At 39.0% G+C, this 21,022-nt stretch overlaps 1 long non-coding RNA gene across 1 annotated transcript; it reads left to right on the top strand.

Moving 5' to 3' along the window:
• Window positions 1-7,067: 7,067 nt before the first annotated feature.
• LOC308569086 lies at window positions 7,068-20,238 on the top strand. Its single transcript, XR_014000553.1, has 4 exons — window positions 7,068-7,225; window positions 8,010-8,320; window positions 9,099-9,213; window positions 19,544-20,238. It is a non-coding gene; the product is annotated as an uncharacterized lncRNA (long non-coding RNA).
• Window positions 20,239-21,022: the final 784 nt, after the last annotated feature.

Raw genomic sequence — 21,022 nt, forward strand, 5'->3', positions numbered from 1 at the left:
AACTTCTGACTAAGTAAGCTTACCCACCCGTGAGCTTTTCTTCAGAGACTTTTTTAATGTTAAGTCTGTTGAAGTTTAACTTGGTTTACTTCTTTTAGTTTACTGTTCTTTGAGTTTTGACAGGTGTATTCAGTCTTGTAACTATCAGCACAGTCAAGTTGTAGAATGTGTTCATCACTCTAAACATTTATCCCCCCCCTCATTTGTCTTTGTCCTCAATGCCCCAGCCCCAGGCAATCACTTCTCTTTTCCTTCCCAACCGTTCTGCCTTTTCCAGAATGTCTTACACATAGGATGACACAGTACGTAGCCTTGTGAGTCAGGCTTTCACCCACCCTAACGCTTCTGAGATTCAGCCACGCTGATGCATGGTTAGAATTTTGTTCTAAGCACTACAAGTACACTTCGGGTATACTGTGGGCTCGGCTCCAAACCACCACAATAAAGAGTATATCACAATAAAGCGAGTCAAATGAAATTTTTGGTTTCCTAGTGCATGTAAAAGTTATGTTTACCCCACTGGTGTGGCTCAGTGAGTGAGCATTCCAGTTACTCCATATTCTTGGCAACACTTGATATTATTAGGGTTTTTGTTTTTTGATTTGCATTTTCTGCACTGAGATTTTTTTTTTGTTTGTTTAAAATATTACAGATGTCCCTTTTTCTCCCCGATGACCCATTCTACCCCATCCTATTTCTCTCCCCAGTCCCTCTCCCCACCATTGTCCGTGTCTTTGGGTTGTGCATATATGCATATAAATTCTTTAGTTACTCTCTCCCCCTCTACCCACCTGCCCTCCTCCATCCCTCTGACATTCATCAGTCTCATCTATGCTTCCATGTCATTGACTCTATTCTGTTCATCAGTTTATTAAGTTCCTTAGATTACACGTATAAGCGAGATCATGTGATATTTGTCTTTCGCTGCCTGGCTTATTTCACTCACCATAATATTCTCCAGGACCATCCATACTGTCCCAAAGGGTACGAGATTCTTCTTCTTTACAGCTGCGTAGTATTCCATGGTGCGAATGTCCCACAGCTTTTTTATCCACTCATCTACTGATGGGCACTTGGGCTGTTTCCAGATCTTAGCTATTGTAAACTGTGCTGCTATGAACATAGGGGTGCATAAATCCTTTCTGATGAATGTTTCAGGATTCTTAGGATACATTCCTAGGAGTGGAATCACTGGGTCAAAAGGCAGCTCCATTTTAATTTTTTGAGGAACCTCCACACTGTTTTCCACAGTGGCTGCACCAGTCTGCATTCGCACCAGCAGTGTACTCGGTTCCGCTTTCCCCACACCCTCGACAGCACATGTCGTTTGTTGATTTGTTGATGGAGCCATTCTGACAGGTGTGAAGTGACACCTCATTGTCGTTTTAATTTGCATCTCTGATGATTACTGATGTTGAACATTTTCTCATGTGTCTCTTGGCATCCATATGTCCTCTTTGGAGAATTGTCTATTGAAGTCCTTTGCCCATTTCTTAATGGGGTTGTTTGTCTTCCTCTTGCTGAGTGATACGAGTTTTTTGTACACTTTAGAAAGTAGCCCCTTATCAGATACATCCTTGGCAAATATGTTTTCCCAGACCCTGGGGTTTCTTTGTATGTTGAGGCTGTTTTCTTTTGCTGTGCAGAAGCTTTTTAGTTTGATGTAGTCCCATATGTTTATTTTTTCTTTTGTTTCTCTTGCCCTAGGAGATGTATCAGTGAAAAATCCACTACGTGGGATGCCTGTGACTTTACTGCCTATGTTTTCTTCCAGTATTTTTGTAGTTTCGTGACTTACATTTAAGTCTTTTATCCATTTTGAATTTATTTTTGTGTTTGGTGAAAGTTGGTGGTCTAGTTTCATTCTTTTGCATGTATCTGTCCAATTTTCCCAGCACCACTTATTGAAGAGACTGTCCTTACTCCATTGGATGCTCTTGCCGCCTTTGGCAAATATTAACTGACCATAATGGCGTGGGTCTATTTCTGGGGTGTCTGTTCTGTTCCATTGATCTATATGCCTGTTGTACAAATACCAGGCCATTTTGATTACAGTGGCTTTGTAATACAGTTTGAAGTCTGGTAATGTGATCCCTCCCACTCTGTTGTTTTTTCTCAGGTGGCTGCAGCTATTCAGGGTCTTTTTTGGTTCCATATAAATTTTTGATGCAGGGAGAGTTTTTAAAATTTTCTCTTTATTGTTGAAAGTATTACAGAAGTCCCCTTTTTTCCCCATTGACCCACTCAGTTCCCCCCTCCCCAGGCCCACCCACTATTGTCTGTGTCCGTGGGTTGTGCATATATGCATATAGGTTCTTTGGTTGATCTCTTCCCTCCCCCTACTCCTTCCCTCTGAAATATGTCAGTCTGTTCCATACTTCAATGTCTCTGGATCTATTTTGTTTCTCAGTTTATTTTGTTCATTAGATTCCACATATTAATGAGATCATGTGGTACTTGTCTTTCTCTGACTGGCTTATTTCACTTAGCATAATACTCTCCAGATCCATCCTTGCTGTCCCAAAGGTTAAGAGATCCTTCTTTTTTTATAGCTGCATAGTGTTCCATGGTGTAAATGTCCCACAGCTTTTTTATCCACTCATTGACTGATGGGCACTTGGGCTGTCTCCAGATCTTAGCTATTGTAAGTAGCGCTGCTATGAACATAGGGGTGCATATATACTTTCCAATTGGTGTTTTAGGCCTCTTATAATATATTCTTAGAAGTGGGATCACTGGGTCAAGTGGCAATTCCATTTTTCATTTTTTGAGGAACCTCCGCACTGTTTTCCATAGTGGCTGTGCCAGTCTGCATTCCCAACAGCATCGTACTAGGGTTCCCTTTTCTCCACACCCTCCCCAGCACTTGTTGTTTGTTGATTTATTGATGGCAGCCATTCTGGCAGATGTGAGGCATGCAGAGAGTAGAATCCACGTCTATCAGTTTCTAAATCAGGAACCTCTTGGACAAGTCATAGAATCATCTTCTCGGGGTCTCATTGTCTACATCTTTGAAATGGGCACAGTAGAAATATCAACCCCACAAGTTGTAATGAGGTTTAATGAAAAACACAACAACAATATAGGAGACACTTAGTATTTATAGTGCATAGCACACAGTAGAGCACAGTCAGTGTGAGATCTAATAATTGACTACTCTTGTGGTGACTGGCTGCAAATGAGATTTTGTGCATTGGCCCTTTAAGAGAGGGCCTGTTGCCCTGGTTGGTGTGGCCCCGTTGGCTGAGCATCATCCCATGCACTGAAAGGTCACTGGTTTTATTCCTGGTCAGGGAACACGCCCAGGTTGCTGGTTCAATCCCCGGATGGGACATGTATGGGAGGCAACCAGTCAATGTTTCTCTCTTACATTGATGTTTCTCTCTTTCCCTTCCTCTCTCTCTAAAATAAATTTTAAAAATATATTTAAGAAGGTGCCTGTCTTTCATCAATAAATCAGCAAACAACTAGAGTTGGAGAGGCTGTGAAGAAAAGAGAACCCTTGTGCACTGTTCATGGGAATGTAAGTTGTTGCAGCCACTGTGGAAAACAGTCTGGAGTTACCTTAAAAAAATTAAAACTAGAACTGCTTTATGAACCAACGATTCCACTTCTGGTAATATACACAAAGAAACCTGAAACACTAGTTTAAAAGAATATACGCATCTCTGCCTTCACTGTAGCATTATTTACAATAGCCAAGATTTGGAAGGACCCAAGTGTTCATCAGTAGATGAGTGGATAAAAAACCTGTGGTACATTTGCACAATGGAATACTACTTGACCATAAAAAAAGAAAAAAAGGAAATCTTACCCCTTGTCACAGCATGGATGGACCTGGAGAGCATTATGCTAAGTGAAATAAGCCAGCCAGAGAAAGACAAATACCATATGGTTTCACTCCTATGTGGAAGCTAATGAACAATATTAACAAAATAGAAACAGACTCCTAGATATAGAGAGGAGACTGACAACTGTCAGAGGGCAGGAGAGTTGGGGGCTGGGTGAAATAAGTGAAGGAATTAAGAAAAAAACCTCATTGACACAGACAATAGTAGGGTGATTACCAGTGAGAAAGGGGGTGGGGGAGGTAGAAGAGGGTATGGGAGGGATAAATGGTGGTGGGAGGAGACTTGACTTGGGGAGGTGAACACAGTGCAACATACAGAGGTGTTATAAAATTGTACACCTGAAACCTATATAATTTTATTAACCAATGTCATCCGAATAAAGTTAATATAAAATACATTAAAAATTGAAAAAGAAAATAGACTGTGTGATCAAATTTTGTACACTTTGAATATAATTACATTTCATTTTTAATTGTTTAGCTCATAACTATCTATATAACACACTATGTGAAAATGTTCATACCAACAGAATTAGTAATTATGCTTAAGTGAAAGCACAAAAATAATGTGTAGAATGCACTTCTAATAATTTATGAATCAGGTATGTCTTTATTTCGACATTTTCAAACCTTCCCAGAAGAACACCTAAACCTGCATAACACAAATATAGCCATCTGTGATATTTGGCCCTGTTTCACTTAATAGAGAAACCACCCCTCTTCACATTTTTTAATGTGTTATGAAATTATACCTGTCATGCAGAAGAATAGAATGTATTTTACTGAACAGTATGCTAGCTGGTTTTATAACTTTAAATGTTTAAACATGTGGTATGTGAGCCTCTATTTGTACTGTTGTCCTGGGCACTGCAAACACTAGGAGGAGGAGTGTGTAGTAGCGAACTGCTGAAAACAATATAAATGTAGATCAATATGGTATTGATTAAATAATATATGATACATCTGTATAATAGAATCATATGCAGCCTTTAATAAGCAAACACTAAATGGCTGGAGCCAAATGGCTGGGTTTCAAATCCTGTCTCTTCTACTTACTAGATGTGTGACCTTAAGCTTTTAATCTCTCTGTGCCTCAGCATCTTCATTTGTAAATAGGGAAGTACTAGTACTTTGCTCATAGGACTGCTGTGAGATTAAAGAGTCAGTTTGTTTAAAGTGTTTAGAATACTGGTGGACACAGAGTAATTGTATATAATAATCAGTACGATTATGTTCATTATTTGCACTGACATTTTTAAGTTGATGATTTTGTATGGTGTGAGAACGACGTTATAAATATCCAAATGGACCTTGGCACATAAAACGTTCCCCACCCCTACATGATTTCAGGCTGCCTGGAGCTTTCTGGTTGTGTGCAAAGTGCAGCAGGCATCTCTTAAGGCAAGCAAGCCGGTTTCATTAGAAACTCAGTTTCTTTGGGCCTCACAGCTGACTGCTTTGATGTGTTGCTCACCAAACTTATGTACACCCTGTTGACCATTTTCCTAACTAAATTCTCCTCCTTTTTGCCTTCCAAAAACTGTTAGTTTTCACCTGCATCTTGACCATAGCAACCCCTGCAGCCTTGGTCCTACTCTCAATAAACAGACTCTAAAATGAGGCTCAAAGACACCTTACCCCCCCCACTTCCTCATGGATAAAATCAGAACCAAACTCATCCTTCCCAGATCAGAAATGCAGGAATTCACAGGTTTGCATTTCTCATTTCTGTTTCTCCCTACCACAGAAGGAGTTTCCTGTTTTTCTTTCTTTGCCAACAATAAAGCTTAAAGCACGATTTTCTCACTCAAAACTGAGAAACCCAAAGTGGGGTACCACTATCCTGATTTGATGAAGGTGATGATAATGATGGTAACATTTGGCAAGTGCTTACTATGCCACCAATCTTGTTTCAAGTGAGATATTTATTTAACCATAGAAAACAATCTTCATTTTACAGAAGAAATTGAGACACAGAAGTAAAGGAATGCTTCTGGGGTGTCATGGTTGTTTGAGGGTGGAACCAGGATTTTATTTCAGATAATGTGGGAGGTAAGGACCTTCTATCAGGAATTTTTTTAAATTTTTTTGATGTGGATCTTTAATATATTTTCTGTCTTTCAACAGTAACTGCCAGACACTGTATGGGTGAAATAGTCCTGCCTTCAGTGAGTCCAGGCAGATAGAAAACACAAAGGCTTAGAGAGACCCCATGGTCTGAGGCCACAAAGTGGGAAAGTACTTTAACCTGGGACTCAAACCTAGATCTGTCTGACCCCAAAGTAGATGCTGGTGTAAAGATTCTGAGTTTTATTCTGGAAACACAGACTGATTGATGTCTAGGAGTGTGTGTAAGGGCAGAATGGAAGGAGATGAGGTCAGAAGAGGAGGCAGAAACCTCAGGGTCCTGAAGCACCCTGCAGGCCTTGGAAAGGACTTCAGATCATACTCTGGGCGAGGAGGAAAATCACTGGAGAACCAGTGAACCTGACAACCTTTGTAAGGGCTAAGTAGGATCCTAGCCGGCACGTGGAATGCAAGCCTTTGTCTTATAACCGCTCCGTGGGGGAGGGGGAGCAGTGTATTATGCTTATCAGGGAATAACGTAGTATAGATGTCGATTTAGTCATATGTTATTTATATTGTTCAAATTATGTAAGCCAGAAGTTTCAGTTGGCCTCATCTGTCACAGACTGATCAGGGTGTGTTATTTCCTACCACAATTTTTTTTTCTCCTTTTTTTCTCTAACTCCAGCAGTGATTGATATTTTCTTGTGCTAGTATCTGGAACATATTGGTTCATGTTATTGTGTCTTATTGTGAGGTCTGTATTTCAATAAAACTGGCCTGATTTTTCCCATTTCATCATATCAGCCTTTTATTCTTATTTATCCAATGTTACCCTTACCCCTTGTTTTCTTTTTTGTTCACATTTGATTGATGTATTTCTGTGCATCCTTTTATTTTTAACCTCTCTGTTATTTGTTTAGCTTTGCTTTTCATAGATGGCTTTCTGTTGACTATTTTCTGATCCAGTTTTAAATTCTTTGCTCTTTAATTAAGCTTGGGAGGGGGAGATTAGTATATTTACATTTCTAGAAAACTTTTATAGTAAATATGGACATGCTTAAATTACCAAATATATTTACTTAATTTCAAAGTCGAAATAACTCTAATTAAGGCATCTTTTAAAATTATGTTTCCAGGATTTTTGAGACTTACATTAACCCACAAGAATTGGAAGCATGCCCCAAAATGAAGGAAGAAATGAAATTCATGACAGAGGAAGTCGAGGCCACAAGCCAGGATTCGTGGCTTTCAAAATTAAGCTCTTTCCATGAGCTAATCCTTATTAAATGTTGTAAAGAAGAAAAGGTAAGTTATCTTTTTAAACTAAAGGACTGTGTTATAACTATTTCTACTAAAGCTCACCAGCTAGTTATTATCCATGAACTGATTAGTTTGAGCTGTTAGCCGTGGTGGTGAGACACGCATCCGTGGGCTGGTGTGCAGACACACTCACCTCTATTGTGTGGCCTCTTCCTCCACCTGGGAATCATGAACCTTACTTACCACTGGAGACACAAATAGCACTATGGCAAATCTAAAGACAGGAAACTGCATGCTAATTCCACAGGAGACCTGGCTCTATTGATTTACCTGATGCATCTCCTTTCCGGATTCTATGTATTTGACCATGTTCTTGGATATATGTATTGCTGGGTATATATTATGTAGAGTAGAGCCTAACCAAGTGTGTGTTTTATGCAAACTTATTTTCTACATGTTTGAAACATTTCACAGAGAAAATCAGTTCATACACATGAGGAATTGCACATGTAACCAAATGGTTTGTGATCTTTCATTAATAAAGCCATTGGAAACCTAGATTTCTCCAACTGTTTAAATTCAAAAGCATTTCATGAGTGTGTTCCACTTTTATATTTACATAATAGCCCCAAGAAATGTTACTGATGCTTCATCCTGTTATTTACTGTAAACACTATGAGCACTTTTTTGTAAAAGTAAAAGCAAATAAATAGCTCATATTATTGAAAATATTTTAAATAAATATAATAAAGAAGTTAGTGCTGGAATTATATTTAATCACACAGTGACACAGCTAGAACAAAGTTCCAAACCCTTGGACTTGTTGCAGGCGCTGTGCCTTCTGGACCAGGCTACCTTTACAGTCAGCACCACAATATAGCCTCACTGAAGTGGGAAAGCATGTGAACATCTTTTCCCAGTGTGGCCACATTGGGGTGCCATCCAAATCCTTCACCCTGAACCGGGGAGGATGTCCCACCTTCTCCCCCCCAAACAGCAACAAAAACGTGGTAAGACTTGTTTGGACAGGGTGCTGTCAGCACCTACTGGAGGGCTAACATTAAAGCCCTGGTGCTGCCTACAGCTGTGAAGGATGTGCCCTGCACCACCTTTAAGGCAGCCATTCACATCATAACTATGGTAGGTTAGGTTTGTATATTTATCACGACAGTTTTCTGGCACAAGCATCTTGAAAAAGGACACCTCTTTCTATCTCAAACAAAGGCTCCATATGGGCTACAGAGAGACATGATCTGCAAGAGCAGAAAAGGGGTCCATTGGCTGGGGTGAGATCAGTGAAGGAAACACATTGGTGTAGAAAATGGCCAGGCAGGGCCTGAGGCTGGTTCCCAAGAGAGGTCAGAAGACGCTGATGCGTAAATGAGATAAAGATGGTGAGACGATATATGCAGTCAGTTCTTCTGAGAAGTTGGCTTGTGAATGAGGAGCAATGAAATGAAATAGCAGCTGGGAAGGGACTACAATCAAGGGAAGGCTCGGGATTGGGTTTTACGAATAGGAGACAGTAGAACCCAATTGTATGATGGCAGGGAGAGATCAATAATGCAGAGAGAAATGGAAGGGCTGACAGTAAAGTCCACGAGAATGCAGGAGGGATAGAACCAAAGGAGGCAGGATGGGGAAACAGCAGGTTTACAGACAGACGGAAGGATGAGGGACGTTCCTCTCATCCAATAGTTCATCCTGCTCAGTGAAGTCAGGAGAACCATGGCTGTCAGCGGTTATGCGGGGTACAATTTCTCCAAATTGATCCATAGGAAGAAATATACCTGATCAAGAAAGAATGAGTTCAAAGGGCAGGGCACCAACCTCTGAGAAGCTGAGGGGGAAATAGGGTAAATTTATGAAGGATACTCAAGCAACACATTTTTAAAATGTTTTTCTTTTCATCTTGCAGGTGGTTTTCGCTCTTCCAGACTTTGTAATAAAAAAACCTTGGAAAACGCCTTATAGAGACACCACCTATGGACCTGCCTACTCTATATCAAGACATGTCATACAACACTCCCCTGGTACTTATCTTAAGCATGGGCTCAGATCCCATGGGCGCATTTCATAGATTTCCCAGGACAGTGGGTATTCAGAATGGTAAGTTCACATTTAGCAGGTTTAACAACTCCTATGAGCATCTCCCTGATAAAATTTTCTGCCGCGGTCCAGCCGCAGCGGGAGTCAGGGGTGCCGAAGGCGGGCAAGGCGTCGGCGCTGGGAGACAGCAGACTACACGACTCGGAGGTGGTGTGACACTGTTCCACTTTATTGAGAATCAACATAATCTTTTATACTTTCTTTTTTGGCTACGATTACCTTTTTTCGGTTAGCAAGCAAGAAATATTATTCACAGGTTAAACAATACAAGTTTCGATTTCATCAGAATGGAACAATTTTGACTTTTATTTTTTAGAATAGAGGAGAAAGGAAAAATCAGTGACCTATAGAGTGGTAGATGCGGCTTTGTTTGCAGCAGGAATATATTAGTTTGTGAGACAGAAATTTTATATAATGTTTGCCTGTGGTTACTACTTCTTCTGGTTATATTTTAACTATGGACCTATTCTTAAGCTATTATATTCTTCTTGCCATTTTCTTCTAAGAACAGAGTTCCTTTTGCCGTAGCTATTGATTAACTGCTAAGAATGCTTTGCTTTTGTTTCTTGGGGAGCGAGCACCGGCGTGGCCGCCGCCTTGCCGAGCGTTTCATGGAGGGCAGGTTCTCACGCTGACCGTGCCTTCCGTTTACAGTAACTGCTCTGATTCCGTTCCCATTGGAAGCACCTGTGTAAGGCAGAGGAGGGGCTGGTGGCCTTTCCACACTGTTAGCCCTTTCAGGGGGATGCCACAATCTGCCATTTATTGTATGTGCTACCCAGGGTGGTCCTTGTGCAGCAGGCGAGGGGCGATGGCCTTTCTCTTGTCCTCGACTAATCCTGCAGTCATAGGCGGGGCACTGGAGGACAGGCGGCTGGGTGAGCTCAGCTTTCCCTGGTTCCTCCGTAAATGCCTTATTGGGGCGCCAGGGGGAGTTTTCCTGGCTTCTTCTAATAACAATTTGTTAAAGCATCCGGCACATGTGATAGTGACTGGACTTGGGGAAATCAGGATTTCTTCAGAAGTGAGAACATTGTTTACCATTCCCAGGTTAGTTATTGATTTATGGCCCAAAATCCCCCTCCAAGGAGGAGAAGGGATATTCCCGTTAAGCCAATTCCTCCCACCCACATGCCACGTCCTCTCCTCAGAAGACGCCTTCCTTGAAGCTTCCTCTCCACGTCCGGATTTTGTCAGACGACATGGTTGGGAGAGGATGCAGCAATTTTCCTTTTTGTTCCCTCTGTAGATTATGAATTCCTACATAACATCGGTAATAGAATCAACAATAAAATAAACCCTCCCATAGTGCTGGGTTTATTCTAGCAATGCAAGGATGGTTAAAATATAGAAAATAAAGTAATGTAATTGACCACATTCAAAGGTTAAAGGAGAAAACCCCTTTAAGTAAATAAGAAAAGTATTTCAACAGATGCAGAAAAAGTATTTGTTGAAATTCAACATGCATTCATGGGAAAAATAGTCCTAGTAAACTAAGAATCTAGAAATCATTCCTTACAAAAATAAAACCAGGAACAGGACTTTCTTTTACTCTGATAAAGGAGAGGAAGAGATTAACCAAAGAATTTAGATGCATATATGCATAACCCATCCACACAGACAATAGTGGAGTGAAGGCCTAGGCAGGAGAGGGGTCAGTGTAGGGAGAAAAGGAGACATCAGTAATACTTTCAACAATGATTTTTTAAAAATTAAATTAATATTTTTTTATTGTTCAAAATATTACAGATGTCCCTTTTTCTCCCCATTTACCCCTTCCACCACCCTCTCCTCAATCCCTCACCACACCATTGTCTGTGTCCTTGGCTTGTGCATATATGCATATAAATTCTTGAGTTAATACCTCCCCTGCATCCACCCACCCTCTTCTGTTCCTCTGAGAATCGTCAGTCTCATCCATGCTTCCATGTCACTGAATCTATTCTGTTCACCAGTTTATTAAGTTCTTAGATTCCACATATGAGTAAGATCATGTGATGTTTGTCTTTCTCTGCCTGGCTTATGTCACTTAGCATAATATTCTCCAGGTCCTTCCATATTGTCCCAAAGGTACGAGATCCTTCTTCTTTACAACTGCATAGTATTCCATGGTGTAAATGTTCCACAGCTTTTTTATCCACTCATCTACTGATGGGCACTTGGGCTGTTTCCAGATCTTAGCTATTGTAAAGTGCACTGCTATGAACATAGGGGTGCATATGTTCTTTCAGATTAATGTTTCAGGATTCTTAGGATATATTATTAGAAGTGGGATCACTGGGTCAAAAGGCAGTCCCATTTTTAATTTTTTTTAAATATATCTTTATTGATTTCAGAGAGATGAAAGAAGAGGAAGAGAGAGAGATAGAAACATCAATGATGAGTCACTGATCGGCTGCCTCCTGCATTCCCCCAACTGGGGATGGAGCCCACAACCTGGGCATGTGCCCTGACCGGGAATCGAACCCAATTGCCTGGACCTTAGTTCGATGCTCAACCACGGAGCCATGCCCGGCTGGGCCCATTTTTAATTTTTGAGGAACCTCCGTACTGTTTCCCATAGTGCCTGCACCAGTCTGCATTCCCACCAGCAGTGTATCAGGGCTCCCCTTTCTCCACACCCTGGCCAGCACATGTTGTTTGTTGATTTGTTGATGGAGCCATTCTGACAGGTGAGAAGTGATACCGCATTGTGGTTTTAATTTGCAGTTCTCTGATGAATAGGGACATTGAGCATTTTTTCATATGTCTCTTGGCCATCTGTATGTCCTACTTAGGAGAAATGTGTATTTAGGTCCTTTGCCCATTTTTTAATTGGATTGTTTGTCTTCCTCTTGTTGAGTTGTATGAGTTCTTTGTACACTTTGGAAATTAGCCCCTTATCAGATACATTCTTGGCAAATATGTTCTCCCAGACCGTGGGGTCCCTTTGTATTTTGAGGCTGATTTCTTTGGCTGGGCAGAAACTTTTAAGTTTGATGTTTATTTTTTCTTTTGTTTCTCTTGCCCTAGGAGATGTATCAGTGAAAAGTCCACTATGTGAGATGTCTGTAACTTTACTGCCTAAGTTTTCTTCCAGGATTTTATGGTTTCGCTACTGACATTTAAGTCTTTTATCCATATTGAGGTTATTTTTGTGTATGGTGAAAGTTGCTCATCTAGTTTCACTTTTTTGCATGTAGCTGTCCAACTTTTCCAGCACAATTCACTGAAGAGACTGTCTTTACTCCATTCTATGCTCTTGCCTCCTTTGTCAAATATTAACGGACCATAATTGCATGGGTCTATTACTGGAGTCTGTGTTCTGTTCCATTGATCTATATGCCTGTTGTTGTACCAATACCAAGCTGTTTTGATTTCAGTGACTTTGTAATACAGTTTGATATCTGGTAGAGTGATCCCTCCCACTCTGTTCTTCTTTCTCAAGGTGGTTGCAGCTATTCGGGGTCTTTTTTGGTTCCATATAAATTTTTGGAATATTTGTTCTAGTTCTGTGAAATATGCTGTTGGTATTTTAATAGGAATTGCATTGAATCTATAGATTGCTTTGGGTAGTATGGACATTTTAATGATATTAAATCTTCCAATCCATGAACATGGTATATTATTCCACTTGTTTATATCTTCTTCTATTTCTTTTTTCAGTGTCCTCTAGTTTTCCGAGTACAGGTCTTTTGCATCCTTGGTTAAGTTTATCCCCAGGTATCTTATTTTTTTATTTTCAATGGTAATTGGTATTGTTTTTTGTTTGTTTGTTTCTCTTCCTCAGAGTTCATTGTTGGTGTATAAAAATGACATCAATTTTCGAATGTTATATTTGTATCCAGCTCCCTTGCCGAATTCATTTGTCACATCTAGTAGCACTTTGATGGACTCTTTAGGGTTTTCTATGTACAGTACCATGTCATCTGCAAATAATGACAGTTTTACTTTCTCCTTTCCAATTTGGATACCTTTTATGTTTTCTTCCTGACTGATGGCTGTGGCAAGGACTTCCAGTACTATGTTGAATAAGAGGGTGAAAGTGGACACCCCTGTCTTGTTCCTGTTTTTAACAGAAATGGTTTTAGTTTTTGCCCATTGAGTGTGATGTTGGCTGTAGGTTTGTCTGTTATAGCCTTTATTAAGTTGATGTATGTTCCTTCTATTCCCACTTTGCTGAGAGTTTTTAGCAAAATGGTTACTGGATTTTGTTGAATGCTTTTTTGCACCTATTGATATGATTATATGATTTTTGTCCTTTTTTTTTTTTTTTTAATGTGATGCATCACATTTATTGATTTGCAGATATAATACCAGCCTTGCATCCCCAGAATAAATCCCACTTGGTCGTGGCGTATGATCTTTTTAATGTACTGCTGGATCCAGCTTGCTAGTATTTTAGTGAAGATTTTAGCATCTATGTTCATCAGGGACATTGTCCTGTAATTTTCTTTCCTTGTAGTATCTTCATCTGGTTTTGGGATTAGGATGATGCTGGCCTCATAAAAAGAGTTTGGGAGTTTTCCCTCTCTTGAACTTTCTGGAATAGTTTGAGGAAGATAGGTGTTTATTTTTCTTTGAATGTTTGGTAAAATTGGCCTGTAACTCCATCTGAACCAGGACTTTTGTTTCCTGGGAGTTTTTTGATTGCTGCTTCAATTTCACTAGTTGTCATCAGCCAACTCAGGTTTACTGGCTCTTTTTGATTCAGCTTTGGAAGACTGTTTGCTTCTAGGAATTTATCCATTTCACCAAGGTTATCCAGTTTGTTGGCATATAGTTGCTCATAGTATTTTCTTACAATCCTTCGTATTTCTGTTGGGTTGGTTGTTATATCGCCTTTTTCATTTCTGATTTTATTTGTTTGGGTCCTCTCTCTTTGTTTCTTGGTGAGTCTGGCTAAAGGTGCATCAATCTTATTAATCTTTTCAAAGAACCAGCGCTTGATTTTTTTGTATTGATTTTTTAGTATCCATGTCATTAATTTCTGCTCTGATCTTTATTATTTCCTTCCTTCTACTTTCTCAGTGATTTTCTTACTGTTCTTATTCTAGTTCTTTTAGTTGTTGTGTTAGATGGTTTAGTAGAGATTTTTCTTATGTCTTAAGATAGGCCTGTACTGCTATGAACTTTCCTCTCAGGACTGCTTTTGCTGTGTCCCATAGATTTTGAGTTGTCTTTTCATTTTTGGGTTTTTTTCCAAGAAGTGTTTGATTTCTCCCTTGATCTCATTGGTAACCCATTCATTTTTTAATAACATGATATTTATTCTCCATGTGTTTGAATATTTTTGAGTTTTTTTATAGTGGTTGATTTCTAGTTTCATGGCATTGTGATTCAAGGAGATGCTTGATATGACTTCAGTCTTCTTGAATTTGTAGAGACTTGCCCTGTGCCCTAACATGTGGTCTATTTTTGAGAATGTTCCATGTTCCCATGAGAAGAATGTGTATTCTGCTGCTCTGGGATGAAATGTTCTGTAAATGTCAATTAAATCAATTAGATCTAGTATGTCATTTAAGGTCTGTGTTTCCCTGTGGGTTTTTTGTCTTAATGATCTGTCCAGTGATGACAGTGGGATCTTAAAGTTCCACACTATGATTGTGTTGCTGTCAATCTCCCCCTTAAAGTCCACCAAGAAATTTTTTATATATTTAAGTGCTCCTATATTGGGTGCATATATATTTATAAGGGTTATTTCCTCCTGTTAGATTGATCCCTTTAGTACTATATAGTGACCATCTTTGTCTCTTGTTATGGTCTTTATTTTGAAGTCTATTTTGTCAAAAATAAGTATTGCTGCTCTTTTTGTTTTTTTGTTTCCATTTTCATGGGCTATTTTTTTCCATCCCTTCACTTTAAGCCTGTGTTAATCTTTTGCTCTCAGGTGGGTCTCTTGTAGACAGCATATATTTGGGTCCTGTTTTCTTATCCATTCAGCTACCTTATGTTTTTTGATTAAAGCTTTTGTTCCACTTACATTTAAAGTCATATTGATATATACTTTTTAATTCCATTTTTCTATTTCATGCTTTTCTCTCAGTATTTCTTCTTACGTACCTTTCTCTTAATATTTCTTTTTTTCTTAAAGCAGTCCTTTCAGCATTTCTTGCAGTGCTGGTTGAGTGGTACTGAACTCCTTCAGCCTTCTTTTGTCTGGGAAGCTCTTAATTTCACCTTCAATTTTAAATGATAGCCTTGCTGGATAAAGCAGTCTGGGTTGCATGTTCTTGCTTTTCATTACTTTGAGAACTTCCTGCCACTCCCTCCTTGCCTGAAGAGTTTCTGTTGAGAAATCTGCTGTCAGCCTTATGGGGGTTCCCTTGTAGGTCACTGCTTGTCTCTCTCTTGCAGGCCTTAATATTCTCTTTTTCCTTGACATTTGCCTTTTTAATTATGATGTGTCTTAGAATGGTTCTCTTTGAGTCCTTCTTGTTTGGAACCCTCTGTGCTTCCTGAACTTGTGTGTCTTTTTCCCTCCCCAACGTAGGAAATTTTCTGTCATTATTTTCTTTACCAAGTTCTCTATCCCTTGCTCTCTTTCCACCTCTTCTGGCACCCCTATGATATGAATGTTGTTTTGCTTCATGTTGTCCCAAAGCTCCCTTAGTCTGTCCTTATGCTTTTTAAGTGTTTTTTATTTTTGCTGCTCTGATTGAGTGGCTTTTTCTACCTTATCTTCTAAGTCACTTATTCTATCCTCTGCTTCATTTAGCCTGCTTTTAATACCCTCCAGCATATTCTTGATAGCAGATATAATATTCTTCATTTCTGCCTGATTCTTATTTATTGTATTTAGCTCTTTTTTCATGTTTTCACTAAGTTCCTCGACCTTTCCAGTAAGTGTTTTGTTGTTCTCATTAATTTCCTGGAGCATCTTTATAACCACTACTCTGAACTCTGTTTCTGATAACTTGCTTAACTCCATCTTATCAGGGTTTTTTCTGGTGATTTTCCCTATTCTTTAGTTTTGGGATTGTTTCTTTGTCTCCCCATTTTGGTGGCTCTTAGTGTTTGTATCTGTATATTAGATATATTTGCTGTCTCCCAGTCTTGTAGGGTGGGATTTTGTAGTGTATGTTTAGTGGAGCCCAGAGGGGTGTTTTTCTTGTAATTCTGAGCTCTTTGCTCTATGTGTATCTCTTTTGTGAGTATCCCTTTTGTGAGTTCTTTGGTCTCTGCTGTTGTGATTGGGTCTAGGGTGTTGACCCATTCTTGGAAGGACTCTCCTCTCAGGTTGGTTAACTGTGTGTCTCAGCCCCAACCACGTCACATGAGCTGTTGTACAGGTGCTGGCAAAGCAAGACAGTACCCAATCAAACTGCCAGGAAACAAGCAGTATCTTACAAAATATCTTGACAATCACAATGAAAACATCCCAAGTGGAAGTAGAATTGGGAAAGCAAAGTGAGATCACAAATGCTAAAGCAAACAAACAAACAAACAAAATATATATAGAGAAAATTATATTATTGGTAATAGTAACGAAAAATAAAAAATAAACTAATATAAAAAGTACAAAATAGAGACCCTACTGGGAGATAAAGGGGGCAGAGAAAAGATTCTGAAAAAAAGGCAATCAAAAAATTAAGGGTAGAGTGTAGGAATAGAAAATAGTTGAAAATAAAAAAAAACAAAACTTTTTTTAAATACAATAAAGAGACAAACAGAAACAAACAAAGAAAAAGACAAGAAGAGAAAAGGGAGAAAAAGAAAAAAGAAGGTATGCCAATGGAACAAGAAGAGAGAGAGAGATAAAGCAAGGGCACAAAGGGAGCCCAATAAGAGATATAGGGAAACGATAGAGGAAAGTAGTAAACTTATTGGTTATAACGATCATTTCCCAGCAATTAAACTGACTATCAAGAAAATCTTGATAATAGAACAAAAGACAAAACAAAGCAAATAAACAAAACAATAAAACAAACAAAGCTAAACAATATATTTTTTTAAGTAATTGAAAAAAATTTTTTTTAATTTAAAGAGGAAATTTTTTTCTTTTCTCTCTTTTTCCTAAGAAAAAATTTAAAAAGTCAGTCAGCTGAGTTTCATCTGGGCAGCTTATGTTGTCTGAGGGTCACTGATTTGTATGCTGATTTCAGTTCTCCTGGGAGGTACTTGTGTATCAGCCAATGTCAGAAGCTGTCTAGGTTTGGCTCTGGTGTCCTTAGGTAGTTGGCTGATCTGAGGCTCTCTGTGGACCACCTCTTTTTGTCAGCTACTTTGCTTCCCCCTTGTGGTTGCTGGGTCTTACTCCAGAGTCTTCTGCAGAGTCTTTCGGGTGCAGGCCAGCTGGTGTAGCTGGGCATATTCTTCCCCTTACTTATAAGTTTCTCTTTCAGGCACTCACTGTGGGGAAGTTAGTCTCTGCTTCCAGATTACTGAAAATAAAAGCAGACTATATTAAAGCATATTAGCAACAGGAACTCTCTTCATTGCTGATGGGAATGCACAATGGTACAGCCACTTTGAAAGACAGTTCAGTGTTTTCTTACAAAATTAAACATACTCTTATCATTCTATCCAGCAGTCACACTGCTTGATATTTATCCAAGGAGTTGAAAACTATATCCATGGAAAAACCTGCACATGGATGTTTACATAATCACCAAAACTTGGAGGCAACCAAGATGTCTTTCAGTAGGTGAATAAGTAAACAAAGAGTGGTATGTCCATACAGTGGAATATTACTCAGCACTAAAAAGAAAGGAGCTATCAAGCCATGAAAAGACATGGAGGGATATTAAATTCATATTACTAAGTAAAGAAGCCAATCTGAAAAGGCTCCATACTGTATGATTCCAACTATATGTTATTCTGGGAAAAGGCAAAACTATGGAGACAGTAAAAAGAGAACAGAGGGTTTATATCCAATATAAAGAACTCTGAGAAATAAAATAAAAATTTTTAAAAAGACAGGTGATTCAATAGAAAAAAAGGAAGAGATCAAGGGGAGATACAAAAAGGAGTTAGCCAAGAGGGCAATAAGTAAACCTATGAAAAGAGGAAACAATTAAAACCTCAATGAGATACCACTACACATTTATCAGGTGTTAGCAAAGAAATGGTGAGACAAGTACTCTCATCTGCTGCTGGGAGAAATGTGGACTGGTGACATCCCTTTGGAAAAGTTTGATATTATAAAAAATTTAAACATAAACAAACTCTGTCCAACCAGCAGTTCCACTCCTAGGAATATACACAACAAAATGGAGTGCACATGTGTACCCAAAGACATGTACAAGAATGTTTGTTGAAGCATTGCATATAATAGCCAAGGACCATAAACAATCCAAATGACCATCGAGAGCAGAATAGATAAATAAATTGTGGTCTAACCACAGTTTATAGCAATAAAAATGAATGAACACAGTGACACACAATAATGTGAGTTAACCTAAAAAAATAATGTTGATTGAAATAGACCAAATAAAAATAAATAAACTATATAATTCCACTTATATAAAATTCAAAAACAGGCAAGACTGACCTATGGTGTTAGAATTCAAAATTGCCTTTGAGAAGGAAGATGGATCCTGACTGGGAGGATGATGATGATGTTCTTTATTTTGTCCTCAGTGGTGGTACATGTGTGTATTCACCTTGGGAGAATTCAGTAAGTCATGCATTAATGATTTGTGTACTTTTCCTAAATATGTGGTAGACTTCAACTTTTTTTTTTAATCTTTTAAAAACTGACCTATAAGGTTGGAAGTCAGGATAGTGCATGCCTTTGGGAAAAAGGAAGGGAAAATGATTGGAATGGAAAGGGGTATAGGAGAGATGTCTCTGAGATGTTGGCAAAGTTTTCTTCTCAACCACAGATGTTCATTTGCAATAATTCATAGAGCTGTATATTTGTTCTTTGCACATTTTTATATGTGTTACAGTAAAAGTGGTTTTAAAAAAACACACACAGACAAGGAAATAAGAACAAAACATTTGTACATCTATCAGAATGAGCATTTTATAATTTTTTTTTTAATCTCGCTCACTGATATTTTTTCCATTCTTTTCAGAGAGAGTGGAAGTGGGAGAGAGAGAAACATCAATTGGCTGCCTCTTGGATTGAGCCTGCAATGCAGCAAAGTTCCCTTGACCGAATCAAACCTGAGGCCCTCCAACCCGAGGGCCAAGGCCACTGAAACAAACCAGCTAGGCCAGAATGAGGATTTTAAACATGTGCTTATTCTAAGCAAGAGTCTACTATATTTAAATATCTTAATAATTTCATTACTTACAAAACAGCATTGTTGTTATTGTTCAACTCAGGGTGCAATCAATTTCACTGGGGCAAGGACAAGGACCCATTGCTGAATGAATGATCAAAGATGCTATGAAATAAGGAAACTGGGCATTTTTGCAAAACTGCCATCTTGCTGTTTTTTGGATGTTGGCAATGGAAGAGCTAATTATAACCTTCACAGATCCAAGTATGTTGAACACATATCATTTGCATAATACCATTTTATGTAGCCTTTCTTGTTGAATTGATTCCTTATAATAATTCTTTATTGTTTCCCCATATTAAAGAGGAGAAATTTGAGAGCCATTAGTTAAATTACACAACCCAGATGAGAAAAAAGGTCTTCAGACCTAGGTAAGGGTATCACTTACTGGACAATTTCTGTTTCAGGTTGCTGTCTGTGGGAAGCCATTCCAATTCAAAAAAGATTACATATAGGCATGATAAAAAGAAATAGAAAAATGAATTTAAACAAAGCAGGAAATTAAATCTTTCACTATAGAAGGAGAGAAGTTAGGAAACAGAGTTGAGATTATCATCAGTTTCCTTAGAGCAGTGTTTTACCACTTTTTATCCTAGCTACAGTATTACCACCTTCTTTCCCACTCAAGAATGTATAATGGGCTGCAAAGAGAAAAGAAGTAGTTACAATCTACTCATTTTAAAGTGTTAGTATAAAAATAATTGAAACCTTAAGAATATATTATTGGTCATAAATAGGGTGGGCCCTGCTTCTCCACCCTGCCAGGAAGCCATGGGAGAGAATCACCAACCTATAGTATCTGGAGTCCTCCTCTGGGGTCTTCCTTTGTGTCTCAGCCACAGAAAGCTTCCTGGAAAGGTGAGAGCTATGCAGCTGGTCTTATAAGGGACTTTACTTCATGGTGCCCATTAAGGGGGAGAGCTGCTCCCTTAGAATGGCCAGCCTGCAATGGTTACCAGCCATAGCCAGGGCTTTGCAGCCTTCCCCTAAAGGCCCCTGGTTTCCTGGTCCCCTTTCCCTGTCTCCTGCAGGCTGCTTCTAACAAGGCTGAAGAGTCATTTCCATCTACTGTCCAAAATCTCCACTCTTTCCACTCTTGCAGTGCATATAAGAGGTGGCCTTGTTCCAGATAGCACTGTGGCTTATTTCCATTTAAATGATTAACGAAAAATGACAAGAATGTCTACCTTATGATTTAGGAATCCCAACGATTAGGATTATAATTAAGAAAAAATGCTGGGGAAGGCATCTAAAAGGCATTTTGCTGCAGTGGTACTACATGAGCCTTCAGAATAAAAAGACATGTTCAGCTTGCCATGATCCATACAGGATCATGTGCCAGTTCTTCAAGGAAGCTGGCCGGCTGTGGAAGCCAGAAGTCCTTAGTAGGTTCTAAGTAATTGCATCTCACTAACGCTTAAGTAGATAGGAAAATCCTCCCCTGGCCCTTTTACAGTCATTTATTAACCATTTGAGTTCTGATGTTTAACTTGAACCGGTATAAAATAAAATACATGCAGGT

Source organism: Miniopterus schreibersii, assembly GCF_964146895.1.
Source record: "Miniopterus schreibersii genome assembly, chromosome: 16".
In the NCBI taxonomy this organism is placed as follows: domain Eukaryota; kingdom Metazoa; phylum Chordata; class Mammalia; order Chiroptera; family Miniopteridae; genus Miniopterus; species Miniopterus schreibersii.